General features: G+C 41.9%; 1 protein-coding gene across 4 annotated transcripts in view; it reads right to left on the bottom strand.

Annotated features, from left to right (window-relative positions):
• Positions 1–16,120, bottom strand: part of diaph2 (diaphanous-related formin 2) — a 967,621-nt gene that overhangs the window by 145,021 nt on the left and 806,480 nt on the right. The gene's annotated exons all lie outside the window — the stretch shown is intronic.

Genomic DNA, 16,120 nt, shown 5'->3' with positions numbered 1-16,120 from the left:
AGACAAACTGGGACATTTTCTACCCAAACTAAGATTGCTGCTCGAAAACTACTAACATTCACCCAAACTGAATGGCATCTCACCCTACCTTCAAATTTTTACTTCAGGCATCAGATGCTTAAATCCAAGTGGGAATATGATGTCGTGGCGATAACGGAGACCTGGATCAAAAAATGGCAGGACCGGCTACTAAATATTCCTGAATACAAGGTCTTCAGGAAAGATAGGGAAGGAAAGAATGGAGGAGGATGGCAGTATTTATTAAGGGGAACATTTCAGTGCTATGGAGAGAGGAAATACAGGAGGGGTCAACAACTGAATCTATTTGGTTCGTTAAGAAACAATAGAGGTATCCTTACACTTCTGGGTGTACTATGAGTGGGCAAGATATAGAGGAAAAAATTCACAGGGAAATTACAGAGAGGTGCAAAAACTATGGAGTAGTTATAATGGGGGACTTTAATTATCCTAATATAGACTGGGATAGTAATGGTGTAAAGGGCAGAGAGAGTTTCTGAGATGTGTTGAGGAGAATTTTCTTGATCAGTACGTTTTTGACACAATGAGTCATAGAGTTATACAGCACAGAAACAGGCCCTTTGGTCCATCGTGTCTGTGCCGGCCATCAAGCACCTAACTATTCTAATCCCGTTTTCCAACCTTGCATGCTATGGCGTTTCAAGTGCTCATCTGAACACTTCTTAAATGTTGTGAGGATTCCTGCCTTGACCACCTCTTCAGGAAGGAGGCATTGCTGGATCTGGTGCTGGGAAATGAGGTGACTTAAGTGGATCAAGTGTTAGGTGGGGAACAATTAAGGAACGGTGATCACAGTATCATAAAGTTTAGGTTAGCTATGGAAAAGGGTAAGGAGCAACCTAAATTATTATATTGTGGAAGAAGTAATTTCAGTGTCAACGGGAATAGATCCATCCCAGGTAAATTGGAATCAAAAATTGGCAGGGAAAACTGTAGCGGAACAATTGCATGCCTTTAAAGAGGAGATGGTTTGGGCACAGTTGAGGTATATTCCCACGAGGGGGAAAGGGAGGACAAACAAAGCCAGAGCTCCCTGGAAGAAGAAAGAGATAGAGAGTCAGATGAAGCAGAAAAAGGGTGCATATGGCAGCTAGCAAGTTGATAATCAAGTGAGAACTAGGCTGAATATAGAAAGTTCAGAGGGAAAGTGAATTAAGAAATAAGAGGAGCAAAGAGAGAGTAAAGGAACAGACTGGCAGCGAACATAAAAGAGAATCCAAAATTCTTCAAAGACATATAAATAGTAAAAGGAGGCGTGGGACTGATTAGGGACCAAAAAGGAGATTTACGCCTGGAGGCACAGGGCATGGCTGAGGTACTAAATGAGTACTTTGCATCTGTCTTTACCGAGGAAGAAGTTGCTGCACAAGTCAAAATAAAAGAGAAGATAGTTGAGACTCTGGATAGACTACAAATTGATAAAGAGGATCTATTAGAAAGGCTGGTTGTACTAAAAGCTGATAAGTCACCAGGACCAGATCAGATGCATCTGAGGATGCTGAGGGAAGTAAAGGTAGAAATTGCAGAGGTACTGGCCATGATCTTTTAATCGTCCTCAGTTAAAGGGCTCGTGCCCAAGGACTGGAGAATTGCAAAGGCTATACCGTTGTTCAAAAAAGTGTGCAAGGATAAGTCCTGCAACTATAGGCCAGTCAGTTTAACCTCGGTGGTGGGAAAGTTTTTAGAAACAATAATCCAGGACAAAATTAACAGACACTTGGACAAATGTGAATGAATTAAGAAAAGCCCACACTGATTTGTAAGAGAAAATCATGTTTAACTAACTTGATTGAGCTTTTTGATGAGGTAACAGAGAGAGCCGATGAGGATAAGAAGTTGGCCGAATGACAGGAAACACAGTAGTGCTGAACAGTTGTTTTGCGGACTGGAGGAATGTATATCATGGAGCTATCCAGGGATCAGTATTAGGCCCATTGCTTTACTAGGTCTACATTAACGACCTCGACTTTGATGTGCGGGGCAGAATTTCAAAATTCGCGGATGAAACAAATAGTGGAAGAATTGTGAACTGTGAGGAGAATGGTGATAGCATTCAAAAGGACATAGACAGGCTGGTGGATTGGGTGGACATGTGGCAGAGGAAATTTAATGCAGAGAAGTATGATATGACACATTTTGGGAGGAAGAACGAGGATACGACTTTAAAAGGGGTGCAGAAGCAGAAGGACCTGGGGGGTATATGCGCACAAATCGCTGAAGAGGGCAGGTCGAGAAGCAGTTAATAAGGCATATGGGATCTTGGGCTTTATAAATAGAGGTGTAGAGTACAAAAGTAAGGAGGTTATGGTGAACACTGGTTCGGCCTCAACTTGCATATTCTGAGCACCACACTTTATGAAGATTGTGAAGGCATTAGAGAGGGTGCAGAAAAAATTTACAAGAATAGTTCAATCTGAAGCCAGGATGTCAAATTTGAACGAAGGAAATTATGAAGGCATGAGCAGCAAATTGGCTGAGGCGGACTGGGAAAATACATTAAAAGGTATGACAGTACATAGACAATGAATAGTCTTCAAAGAATTATTACGTAGTTTACAGAAACTATACATTCCTTCAAGGCACAAAAACCCCAAAAGTAAAGGCAGATAACCATGGATAACAAAGGAAGTTAAGAATTGTAGAAGATTAAAAGAAAAGGTCTATAAAGTTGCCAGAAATAATAGTAAACCTGAGGATTGGGAGGATTTTAGAATAGAGCAAAGGAGGACCAAGAAACTGACAAAGAAAGGGAGAATAGAATATGAATGTAAACTAGCAAAAAACAAAAAAATGGACTGTAAAAGCTTCTAAAGGTACGTACAAAAGAAGCGTTTGGCAAAGACAAATGTGGGTCCATTACAGGCAGAGTCAGGAGAATTTGCAATGGAGAATAGAGATATGGTAGAGAAGCTAAATGATTAATTTGTGTCTGTTTTCACTGAGGAAGATACAAGAAATCTTCCAGAATTGGAGATCCAAGGGACGAGGGAGAATGAGGAACTGAAGGAAATGAGTATTAGTAAGAAGGTTGGATTGGAAAAATTAATGGGGCTGAAGGTTGATAAGTCCCCAGGACCTGATATTCTACATCCCAGAGTGTTGAAAGAGGTAGCTATAGAGATAGTGGATGAATTGGTGATCATCTTCCAAAATTCTATAGATTGGAAGCTGGCAAATGTCACCCCACTATTTAAGAAGGGAGGGAGAGAGAAAACAGGGAATTACAGACCTGTTAGCCTTACATCAGTAATAGGGAATATGTTAGGATCTATTCTGAAGGATGTGCTATATGGACACTTGGAGATAATAATGATCTGATTGGGCATAGTCAACATGGATTTATGAATGGGAAATGATGTTTGACAAACCTGTTGGAGCTTTTTGAGGATGTTACTAACAGAATTGATAATGGGGAGTTGGTGGATGTAGTATACTTGGATTTTCAGAAGGCTTTTGATAAAATCCCTCACAGGAGGTTGGTGAGCAAAATTAAAGCACATGGAATAGGAGGTAATATACTGGCATTGATTAAGGATTAGTTAACAGGCAGAAAACAGAGAATAGGAATAAACGGGTCATTCTCCCGTTGGCAGGCTGTGACTAGTGGGGTGCCACAAGGATCAATACTTGGACTCCAGCTCTTCACAATATATATCAATGATTTGGATGTGGGGACCAAATGTAATATTTCCAAGTTGGCGGATGACACAAAACTAGGTGGGAATGTATGTTGCAAGGAAGATGCAAAGCAGCTTCAAGGGGATTTGGACAGACTTAGTGAGTGGGCAAGAACGTGGCAGATGGAATATAATGGTGAAAAAATGTGAGGTTATCCATTTTGGTAGGAGGAATAGATGTGCAGAGTATTTTATTTTATTTAGAGATACAGCACTGAAGCAGGCCCTTCGGCCCACCGAGTCTGTGCTGACTAATAACCACCCATTTATACTAATCCTACGTTAATCCCATATTCCCTACCACATCTCCTCAATTCCCCTACCACCTACATGCACTAGGGGCAATTTACAATGGCCAATTTACCTATCAACCTGCAAGTCTTTGGCTGTGGGAGGAAACCGGAGCACCCGGTGGAAACCCATGCGGTCACAGGGAGAACTTGCAAACTCCACACAGGCAGTACCCAGAATCGAACCCGGGTCGCTGGAGCCGTGAGGCTGCGGTGCTAACCACTGCGTCGCCCCAAATGGTACCATTCTTAAATGGTAAGAGATTAGAAAGTGTAGATGTACAAAGGGACCTGGGTGTCCTCATCAATAATTCACTAAAAGCTAACATGCAGGTGCAGCAAGCAATTAGGAAGGCTAATGGTATGTCAGCCTTTATCACAAGAGGATTTGAGTACAGGAGTAGTGAAGGCTTGCTTTAATTATATAGAACCTTAGTTAGACTGCACCTGGAGTACTGTGTGCCATTTTGGTCCCCTTACCTTAGGAAGGATATTATTGCCATAGAGGGAGTGCAACGAAGGTTCACCAGACTTCTTCCCAGGATAGAGGGACTATTCTATGAAGAGAGATTTGGGAAACGGGGCCTGTATTCTCTAGAGTTTTGAAGAATGAGAGGTGATCTTCTTGAAACCTACAATATACTTAAAAGGATAGACATGGTAGATGTAGGTAAGATGTTTCTCCTGGTTGGAGAGTCTAGAACCAGGGGTCACAATGTCAAAATAAGAGGGAAGCCAAGAGATGAGGAGAAATTTCTTTACTCAGAGGGTTGTGAATCTTTGGAATTCTCTACCCCTCAAGGCTGTGGAAGCTCAGTAATTGAGTATATTTAAAGTAGAGATTAACAGATTTCTAAATAGAAATGACATAAAGAGATATGGGGATAATGTGGGAAAAAGGCATTGAAGTGGATCATCAGCCATGATTGTATTGAATGGTGGAGCAGGCTCGATGGGCTGAATGGAACTGTTCGAAATCATGAGTGGTCTGAGCAGAGTAGATAGGAAGAAGCTGTTCCCATTGGAGGAAGGGTCAAGAACCAGAGGAACCAAGGTGAATGGCAAAGAATGGTGGCACAGTGACGCAGTGGTTAGCACCGCAGCCTCACAGCTCCAGTGACCTGGGTTCAGTTCTGGGTACTGCCTGTTCAGAGTTTGCAAGTTCTCCGTGACCGCGTGGGTTTCCGCCAGGTGCTCCGGTTTCCTCCCACAGCCAAAGACTTGCAGGTTGATAGGTAAATTGGCCATTGTAAATTGCCCCTAGTGTAGGTAGGAGAATTGAGGAAAGGTGGGGATGTGGTCGGGAATATGGGATTAACGTAGCATTAGTATAAATGGGTGGTTGATGGTTGGCACAGACTCGGTGGGCCTAAGGGCCTGTTTCAGTGTTGTATGACTATGAGAACAACATTTTTTTTATGCAGCGAGTTAGGATCTGGAATGCACTGCCTGAGAGTGTGGTGGAGGTAGATTCATTCATGGCTTTCAAAAAGGACTTGGATAATTATTTGAAGAGAAAATATTCGCAAGGCTACAGGGAAAAGGTGAGGGAGTTGGACTAGCTGAGTTGCTTTTGCAGGGAGCTGGCATGGTCACGACGGGCCGAATGACGACCTCTGTGCTGTAACCAGTCCATGATTCTACGAAATTAATTCATTATGCACCCTCTTCTTTGCTACCTCAGCCAATTGAAAGGTCAAATTGTAGGAGGTATATCAAACTCAAGCAATGAAATAACCATCACTGTTTTATACCGAAGCACTTCAAATGTGTGGCGTGTAAATTTGCAACAAATGAGAACTGGCACCTGTAGTATAAATAGGCCTTCAAACCAGCTGCAAAAAACATCAACACCCACAGTCAAATTTTCAAGTATCATCAACATGGACCGTATGGTCCAAAGGAATTGCAATCAACTATTTAAAATGTATTGAGAAGATGCATCATATCTGGATAAGGGATTATCTACCCATGCTATTCAATGTAAAAAATTATCAGAACAGAGAGGAAGGGTAAATAAACAATGAGTAGAACTAGAAGGTGCTGTAATATGGAAGACATACTGCAGAACAGTGAATACCAAGAATTCCATTAATTAGAATAGGGTTATATATTACAGCAATGTTTAATAATTATGTAACTTCCACATAGAAACTACTCAATCTTTGTTCAAAACTCCAATGTAGTCAAGGTAAAATATGAAAGCATAAACCAGATCAAATTGACTTTTAAAGAAAAAAAAATCTGAAACAAATTGATTGAGGAACCTCTAAAAAAAATTAGTTAGGTGAATATCTTGGGTAAAAAAAATAGGGACATGATGGGTTGTCAACATTGGACTAGTAATTGGAGCTGACATTTTCACTCAATCTTGCACTTACTTTACAGTGCTGTATGATAAACACTGCAATGCTGTTCCCTCCAAAGGTTCCGAACCTAGTTGAGAGGCAACACCTCCAGTAAAGGTAGGACCTCTGACATTGCTATTGGATAGAGGCCAACATCTTTTTTGGCTAAAACAAAAGCAAAATACTGTGGATGCTGGAAATCTGAAATAAAAACAGTAAGTGCTGGAAAAACTCAGCAGATCTGGCAGCATCTGTGGAGAGAGAAGCAGAGTTAACGTTTCAGGTCAGTGGGACCTGAATTTTTCCAGCACTTACTGTTTTTATATCTTTTTTGGCTAACTGGCTTAGTCAACCTGTTCAGTCCAGTGTTGCAGCTTTTCCCTTACTTGCTGGGCCAGGTAAGGTAGCCAGAAATAAAGTCCAGAATTGCAACTTGAAAATATCATGTGTGCAAGATTACTTTTACATAATTGTTATTTTGTTCAGGCAGATTCTGTTTCCCTATAATCATCTTCTTCTTCTTTGGCCTCCTTGTCAAATGGGCAAGTGCCTGGAGGTGGTCAGTGGTTTGTGAAGCAGCGCCTGGAGTGGCTATAAAGGCCAATTCTAGAGCGACAGACTCTTCCACAGGTGCTGCAGATAAAATTGGTTGTCGGGGCTATTACACAGTTGGCTCTCCCCTTGCACTTCTGTCTTTTTTCCTGTCAACTGCTAAGTCTATTCGACTCACCACACTTTAGCCCCGCCTTTATGGCTGCCCGCCAGCTCTGGCGATCACTGGCAACTGACTCCCACGACTTGTGATCAATTTCACAGGACTTCATGTCGCGTTTGCAGACGTCTTTAAAGAGGAGACATGGACAGCCGGTGGGTCTGATACCAGTGGCATGCTCGCTGTACAATGTGTTCTTGGGGATCCTGCCATCTTCCAGGCGGCTGACATGGATAAGTCATCTCAAGCGCTGCTGGCTCAGTAGGGTGTATATGCTGGGGATGTTGGCCGCCTCGAGGACTTCTGTGTTGGAGACATGGTCCTGCCACCTGATGGCAAGTATTCTCCGGAGGCAGCGAAGATGGAATGAATTGAGACGTCGCTCTTGGCTGACATACGTTGTCCAGGCCTCACTGCCGTAGAGCAAGGTACTAAGGACACAGGCTTGATACACTCGGACTTTTGTGTTCCATGTCAGTGCGCCATTTTCCCACACTCTCTTGACCAGTCTGGACATAGCAGTGGAAGCCTTTCCCATGTGCTTGTTGATTTCTGCATCGAGAGACAGGTTACAGGTGATAGTTGAGCCTAGGTAGGTGAACTCTTGAACCACTTCCAGAGCATGGTCGCTGATATTGATGGATGGAGCATTTCTGATGTCCTGTCCCATGATGTTTGTTTTCTTGAGGCTGATGGTTAGGCCAAATTCGTTGCAGGCAGCCGCAATCCTGTCGATGAGTCTCTGCAGACACTCTTCAGTGTGAGATGTTAATGCAGCATCGTCAGCAAAGAGGAATTCCCTGATGAGGACTTTCCATACTTTGGTTGTCGCTCTTAGATGGGCAAGGTTGAACAACCTGCCATCTGATCTTGTGTGGAGGAAAATTCCTTATTCTGAATTCCCTATAATATACAGGGAAAATTCCACAGCACAGACCAGGGATTATACCTGGAACCTTCTTCCTCTATATGGCTCAAGAACTTTGCATCAGGGTTTATTTCTTTCTGATACTGAGAAAGCACTGCTCCCTCCGTCTTTATACTTACAGATTGCTACTGCTTTGCATGAGGGAGGCGTGAGGGTCAGGAATTAACAAACTTAAAGCAGTGGGAGCCATAAGGACCTCTTAACATATAATTGGCCAAACTCATCAGATCTATTAGAGCAAGAGACTAAATACCATAAGAAAATAACATTTTATTTCTTGTATGGATTTTTGTTTGTGTCGAACAACATTAAAAATTGTATGTTGCACAGACACTGAGAAGGTTGTAGGTACCATAACAGAAATTAGAACAAAGAGCATCAATTAGATACATGTCAATGAAAATACTTATACAAAACAGTGAAAAACAGCATACAAGGACCATATTTCCATTTCATTTTTTTTTAAACGACTACAGATGGAGCACATTTGTACTCTGTAAAACACAGGATACAGTTGTTTTTTTAACTCTGAACTGACTGGTTGCATTTACTGAAGTAGGAGCAGAGATACCACAGTCCTAAATCCAGCATAATATAGGTTTATGTTGTTGGAGATTATTTACAGATGTTTATTATTTAAATATAGATTTATATGCTTCTTGCGTGCCCATAGCTTGCGAGTAGACCCATTTGCCCTTTAGTTTAGTGATACAGCACTGAAACAGGCCCTTCGGCCCACCGAGTCTGCGCCGACCATCAACCACCCATTTATACTAATCCTACACTAATTCCATATTCCTACCACATCCCCACCTGTCCCTATATTTTCCCTACCACCTACCTATACTAGGGGCAATTGCTAATGGCCAATTTACCTATCAACCTGCAAGTCTTTGGCTTGTGGGAGGAAACCGGAGCACCCGGAGGAAACCCACGCAGACACAGGGAGAACTTGCAAACTCCACACAGGCAGTACCCAGAATTGAACCCGGGTCGCTGGAGCTGTGAGGCTGCGGTGCTAACCACTGCGCCGCCCTTGTCCTGCCACTGCCATCATTAGGCACATGCATCCAGCTCTGCAACAGGATTGCACCCCAGTTCAGGTGTGATCTAATTTATAGGCCTTTGTGTCTGATTTCCAGTATAAAATACATCAACCACAGATTGTAATCTGGAGATTATGGGTTCAAGTTCCACTCCAGAGACTTGAGTACAAAAATCTAGGCTCACAATCCAGTGCAGTACAAAGGGAGTGCAACACTGTTGGAGATGCTATCTTTCAAATGAGATGTTAAACTGAGGCCTCATCTGCTCTCTTAGGTAGATGTATAAGATCTCATGGCACTATTTTGAAGAAAAGCAAGGGAGTTCTCCCTGATGTCCTGGGGGCAATCCTTATCCCTCAATCAACATCAGACTAACAGATTATCTGATCATTATCATACTGCTGTTTTTGGGAGCTTGTTGTGCACACACTGACTGTCGCTTTTCCTTTATTACAACAGTGACTACACTTCAAAAGTACTTCATTGGCTATAAAGTATTTTGGCACATCCCGAAGTTGTGAAAGGTGCTGTATAAATGCAAGTCTTTCTTCTGCTTTATTAATATTCAATTTTTCTTAGGAAGTGATTGAAATTTAAGAATTTGTCTTTTCTCTCACCAAGAACAACCAAAGCTTGACTTAACAAATTTTACATGCTAATTAATCGTTTGCATATATCACAGTAACACGGGAACAAAAGAACTTTGAAGAACAAAAAAGAATACATTCGACCCAACAGGCCTCATCCCTTTTTGATAGATCACTCCCATTTTCTCACAGTATCTATAATTCCTTTGTCCTTGCAGTAAGGTAGCTAATTGACAATTGAAATAATTGTTACTGCTGTCTTTAATGGGCTTTCTTGGTATCGTATTGGGTGAAAAGTTCTCACCAACATTATCGCCTAGTTTTTAAACTTTTCCCTTTTGGCACTTAAACCTTTCACCAAAATTTCTAATAAAAGCAAAATACTGCAGATGCTGGAAATCTGAAATAAAAACAAAAAATGCTGGAATTACTCAGCAGGTCAGGCAGCATCTGTGGAGAGAGAAGCAGAGTTAACGTTTCGGGTCAGTGACCCTTCTTCGGAACTCGCTTCTACCTCCTTCCCAAAATCCACAAACGGGACTGTCCCGGCAGACCCATTGTGTCAGCCTGCTCCTGCCCCACTGAACTTATTTCTTCCTATCTTGACTCTATCTTTTCTCCGCTGGTGCAATCTCTTCCCACCTACATCCGTGACTCTTCTGATGCCCTACGTCATTTTGACAATTTCCAGTTTCCTGACCCCAACCGCCTCCTCTTCACTATAGACGTTCAATCTCTCGGCACCTCCATTCTCCACCAGGACGGTTTGAGGGCTCTCCGCTTCTTCCTTGAACAGAGGCCCAACCAGTCCCCATCCACCACCACCCTCCTCCGTCTGTCTGAACTTGTTCTCACATTGAACAATTTCTCCTTCAACTCTACTTATTTCCTTCAAGTAAAAGGTGTTCCTATGGGTACTAGTTATGCCTGTCTTTTTGTGGGATATGTCGAGCATTCTTTGTTCCAGTCCTACTCAGGCCCCCTCCCCCAACACTTTTACGGGTACACTGATGACTGTATCGGTGCCGTTTCCTGCTCCCGCCCTGAACTGGAAAACTTTATCAACTTTGCTTCCAATTTCCACCCTTCTCTCACCTTGACATGGTCCATCTCTGATGCTTCCCTTCCCTTCCTCGACTTCTCTGTCTCCATCTCTGGGGATAGGCTACCTACTAATATCCATTATAAGCCAACCGACTCCCACAGCTACCTCAACTACACTTCTTCACACCCTGCCTCCTGTAAGGACTCCATTCCATTCTCCCAGTTTCTCCGTCTCTGACGCATCTGCTCTGATGATGCTACCTTCCACGACAGCGCTTCTGATACGTCTTCCTTTTTCCTCAACCGGGGATTTCCCCCCCCACTGTTGTTGATAGGGCCCTCAACCATGTGTGGCCCATTTCCCGCACCTCTACCCTTCACCTGCCTCCCAGAACCGTGACAGGGTTCCCCTTGTCCTCACTTTTCATCCCACCAGCCTCCATATCCAAAGGATCATCCTCCGCCATTTCCGCCACCTCCAGCGTGATGCCACTACCAAATGCATCTTCCCCTCCCTTCCCCTGTCAGCATTCCGAAGGAATCGTTCCCTCCGCGACACCCTGGTTCACTCCTCCATTACCCCAACCACCTCGTCTCCTTCCCATGGCACCTTCCCCTGCAATCACAGGAGATGTAATACCTGCCCATTTACCTCCTCTCTCCTCACTATCCCAGGCCCCAAACACTCCTTTCAGGTGAAGCAGCGATTTACATGTACTTCTTTTAATGTAGTATACTGTATTCGCTGCTCACAATGTGGTCTCCTCTACAATGGGGAGACCAAACGCAGACTGGGTGACCGCTTTGCGGAACACCTCCTCTCAGCCCGCAAGCAGGACCCTGAGCTTCCGGTTGCTTGCCATTTCAACACTCCCCCCCCCTGCTCTCATGCTCACATCTCTATCCTGGGCTTGCTGCAGTGTTCCAGTGAACATCAACGCAAGTTCGAGAAACAGCATCTCATTTACCGATTAGGCACACCAAAATTTATAAGTTGCCCTGACCAACTTTGTCAATTCTCTTCAGAATCTTGAGAACTTCAAACTGGTTGTATTGAAATAACCTTTTATCCAAAAAAACAAGTTATACTTTCCTTAACCTTCCTTATATACCTGAATAATCTCTGTTTTTCACCTTAGTGGCCCATCAAACCTTCTTCAGATCAGATGACCAACACTTCAAACAGCACAACAGCTGGTGTCAAACTCCCGTTATGGAAGGATAATGCTGGAGCCTATATTTACTCAATTACACATTTATTGTGCAGAGTAAAAGAATTACAAACAAGTAGCTCCTCACTCAACCGCCCACCCCCCCAACCCAACTCAGTAACTGTCTGCTTATAAATGCTCAAGTAAGACCCCAATTAACACCCTCCACCTGCATATAATCAAATAATTGATACGCAGTTAACAGATTAACAGCTGGGGTCTCGAAAGTACATCATGTAACAGAAACATTTTGAGGCTAGAAATTACTGTTGGTGATAGTAATGGATGAACTCTTGGCACATTTGCATGACATTCGTCTGTTGGCTAATTTAATAGAAAAATTTTTCCGTTTCTTTCAATTTTAGTTTGTATTCTATTTTCTACTAATAAAACTTATTTCCTGTTATTTACTGCTGTAAAGTGCTAGGTTAATTCTTTCAATTGTTACTCTAACCCTAAAATTCCTTGGTGATCAGTCGACTCTAGGAATTTTCCTTTTAATATGAGTGGTTTTCTTGTTTGAATTCCTTCAATACCTATATTTCAACTTCTGGATATCTGCTCTGTATGCTTCTGTATCTGCTCTGTATACTTATATCAGAAAGACTAAATTTTCCCTTTCTCGCATTATTTTTCCACATTTCCTCATAAATGCCTTCCCTTAGATTATCAGGAAAACACTTTGAATCAAGTGTTACGACCAGGTGAAAAAGGGGTCTAGGGTTCCCTCTCAGCCTTTACCTGGTCTTACTGTAACAGGGTTTAATTTTAAACACACTTTTTTTTAGCTTCCCCTTAGCGAATTCTTGTTCACGAACCTCCAATTATGAGGCAAAGAAACCAGGTAAACAGGTTTTCTTAGGTTTAAAGAAAAAAAAATTGAAATTTATTAAACTTAAACTCTAATTCGGTTAACGCCAACAGATATGCGACATGCCCACGCTAGCATGCATATGCAATACACACATGCAGATAGAGACAGAAAACAGAAGAAAGAAAGTGGAAAAGTTTGAGGCAATATCTGAAGATGGTTTTGGTTACTGTTCTTCGAGCTCGCTGTAAAGTCCTTGATTGTTGGTAGGTCTTGCTTTTCGTTGGGGCCCAGTATTCTTCTTAAACTTTGTTCAATGTAGGCCACTTTTCTCTCTTGCAGTTCATGTGTCCTCAGTGGGTCCTGAGGCTTGTGAGAAAGAGATGGGAACAGACAGGAGAGGTCTTCTCACTCCAGGATCAAACAGTCTTTTTTCCAGTTCAAACTCTTTGTACAATTCAGAAAAACCCAGGTTGCCAAGCATGTTTGTCATGTGACTAGCTGGTCTGACCAAGTCTGTTTGTGGATTCTCTTGTCTCAGCCGACCCTGGAATGTCTCTTCTTGCACACAATAACTTGTGCTCAAAGTCCACTGTGGGTTAAATTGGAGCAGGGAATAGCCCCTTTGTCTCTCCAAGCACTGTCTGTTAGTATGCAAATGTTTTTTTCCAGCCAAGGCCTATCTGTTTAACAAGTCATTTCCTCACTCCAGCAACAGTTTAAAATCAATGTTCAGATGACAAAATTAATATGCCTCATTCTTGGCAGGTGGGGGGGTCTGTATGACAGGATTTGAAAGTTTAACAGTTATTCAAGTCTTCAGACAAACTGAAACCTCCAAGCCTCTCAAACACAAAATATGGAGGGTTCAAACTGTGGTGGAAGATATTGCAGGTGAGTTTGACATTGATAAGATTTGGGTACAGTCACTGGAAGCAGGGAGAGGTTGCCATCAATTCCGTAGAAGCTGCAAATGACTAGTACAGAATTAAGTAGGTTCTTTCTGAGATACTGTCCCTATTCAAGTGGAAGTTCAGGACAAGTAGAGCTTTGTCCTACATACAAAATAAAATGGGCCTACAATCGGTATGTGTTCTAAAGTAGCGTTTGAGAGCTAAGCGAAGAAAATGAAGCAGTATTATGACTAGGGCTAAGCTGCAGCTTTCATTAAATTATGACATTAATGTAAATACTATAAATATTAGTAACCTGATGCTTTAATGAATACGCACACATTTCCACATAATGTGCTGAAATTGTAGACAGTTCACGTTTCAATAATGGCACTTAAAGTATCTGTATTTTAAGAACTAAGACCATGTGAGTGTAATATCTGATACTGTTGTACATGGAAGAGTAATTTCAATAACAACAGCAACTAGTATTTATAGTGCACCTTTAATGCAGTAAAATGTCCCAAGGCACTTCACAGGAGCATACTAAGCCACATGAAATATTAGGGCAGATGTTTCATCAAACAGGTAGGTCTTAAGGAGGGTCTTAAATGAGGAAACAGAGGTAGAGAGGGTGAGAGGTTTGGAGAGGGAATTCCAAAGCTTAGGGCATAGGCTGTTAAAAACACGGCTGCCAATGGTGGAGTGATTAAAATCGGGGATGCTCAAGTGGCCAGAATTGGAGAAATCTCAGAGGGTTGTGGGGCTGGAGGAGGTTACTGAGATAGCGAGGGACGAGGCCATGGATGAATTTCAAAGCAATGATGAGGATTTTAAAAATCGAGGCATTGCTTAACCAAGAGCCAATGCAGGTCAGTGAACACAGGGGTGATGGGTAAATGGGGCTTGGTGCGCGTTAGGACACAGACAGCAGAGTTTTAGAGGACGTCAAATTTATGGAAAGCGTTAGAGCCTCTCATTGCCGCCATACTAACAATAGCTAATGTGACAAATGGAAAGATTTGCACTAATGCAGTAGGTGCTCATTTGAGGTTTGGATTGGAGCACATTAAATGGACTTTAACCTATATCAATCTGTGCTTTCCTGAGCAAGAAGGGCTAAGACGTACCAAAGGTAGAAGAGAGTTTTATTTCCAGCATGAACAGCCTTCATCTTGACATCCTCAAAATTCCACAACAAATGTACCTTTACTAATAATAGTAACACTCACACTACAAACTAACTGGCATGCATTCTATGTCAATGATTGCAAATATTCTGAATGTTTAATGTCAAATTATGAAAGAGTGTTTGCATTTTCATGCTTGAAATTCTGACATCCCACCAACTAAAATGCATAATAAATATTTTAAACTGTGGAGCCTTGGCATGTGAAAGATTGCAAGAACACTCAACTACTATCATTATATAATTGGAGGAAACTTCTTTCTGTGCACTGAGTTGTGATCTGGAATGCACTGCATGAAAGAGTGGTGAAAGAAGATTCAATAGTAACTTTCAAAAATTAATTAGATAAATATTTGAAGGGAAATAAAATTACAGGGCTTTGGTGAAAGAACAGGGGAGCAGGGCTAATTGGATAGCTCTTTCAAAGACACAATGGGCCGAATGGCCTCTTTCTATGCTGCATTATTCTGTGTTTCCATTAGATTTCCTTTTTTGCAGGGAAAGGTGCGATTTGAGGTGCATGTTGGTTGTTGGCATATGGCATTGGAGTCATGGGATTGGTTATCAGCTGATAAGTCAGGTGATTCCTTTGTTCCCTCTCCCATCCCCCCCCCTGACCCCAGTGTGATTTGGTAAGTACTAAACAGTGGTAGCTGCAAGTTTACTTTTTATTTTATATATATATATATAAATAAAATGTTAATACTCTTTGTAACACATCACATCTAAGCCTACTATTTAAAGAGGTATCAATACAGGAGGAGAACTGTGCGTCGGAGTTCAGTTGAAAAATACTAGTTTTACAAACATATGGCTCCCAGATAAAATGACCTCATAACATTAACCATGTAGGCTTAAAGGACAATCTTTTTCAATTGCAGTTTCTTTACTGTTCTCTCATAATAAGCAGATGCTTATTCCCAACCATGACCAACCTGCTTGACACTTGCCGTCAGCAGCAGGTCAGCTGTGTGGTTAATTTAAAAAGCTGTGAGGCAAACTGTCTTGATGAGCAACAAAATCATTGCTAGCCCATGAAGGAAACTAGCTACTTTCCTAAGAATCTTGGCTGTAAACAATAATAAAATTGATTGATTTAGTGCTAAGCAACTTTAGGGTTTAGCTGTAATATGCAGCTGAGATTTAAATGTGATACCCCTCATGCTAATTTTTAGTCCGCTGATCAAATAGACAAAAACCATTAAAATAGTGCAAGAATTAACTATTTGAAAATTGCTGTGACACTTATGTACTAAAAATGTAGCGTGGTTCTTATGCCAGATCTACCGAACAGGTCACAACGTAATTATGGATGAGGAAGGCCATTTGGCCCATCTTATTCATC

This window comes from Heterodontus francisci, chromosome 15 (genome assembly GCF_036365525.1).
Source record: "Heterodontus francisci isolate sHetFra1 chromosome 15, sHetFra1.hap1, whole genome shotgun sequence".
Lineage (NCBI taxonomy): Eukaryota > Metazoa > Chordata > Chondrichthyes > Heterodontiformes > Heterodontidae > Heterodontus > Heterodontus francisci.
Note: the sequence above shows the minus strand (reverse complement) of the source record. Positions and strands in the feature narration are given on the sequence as shown.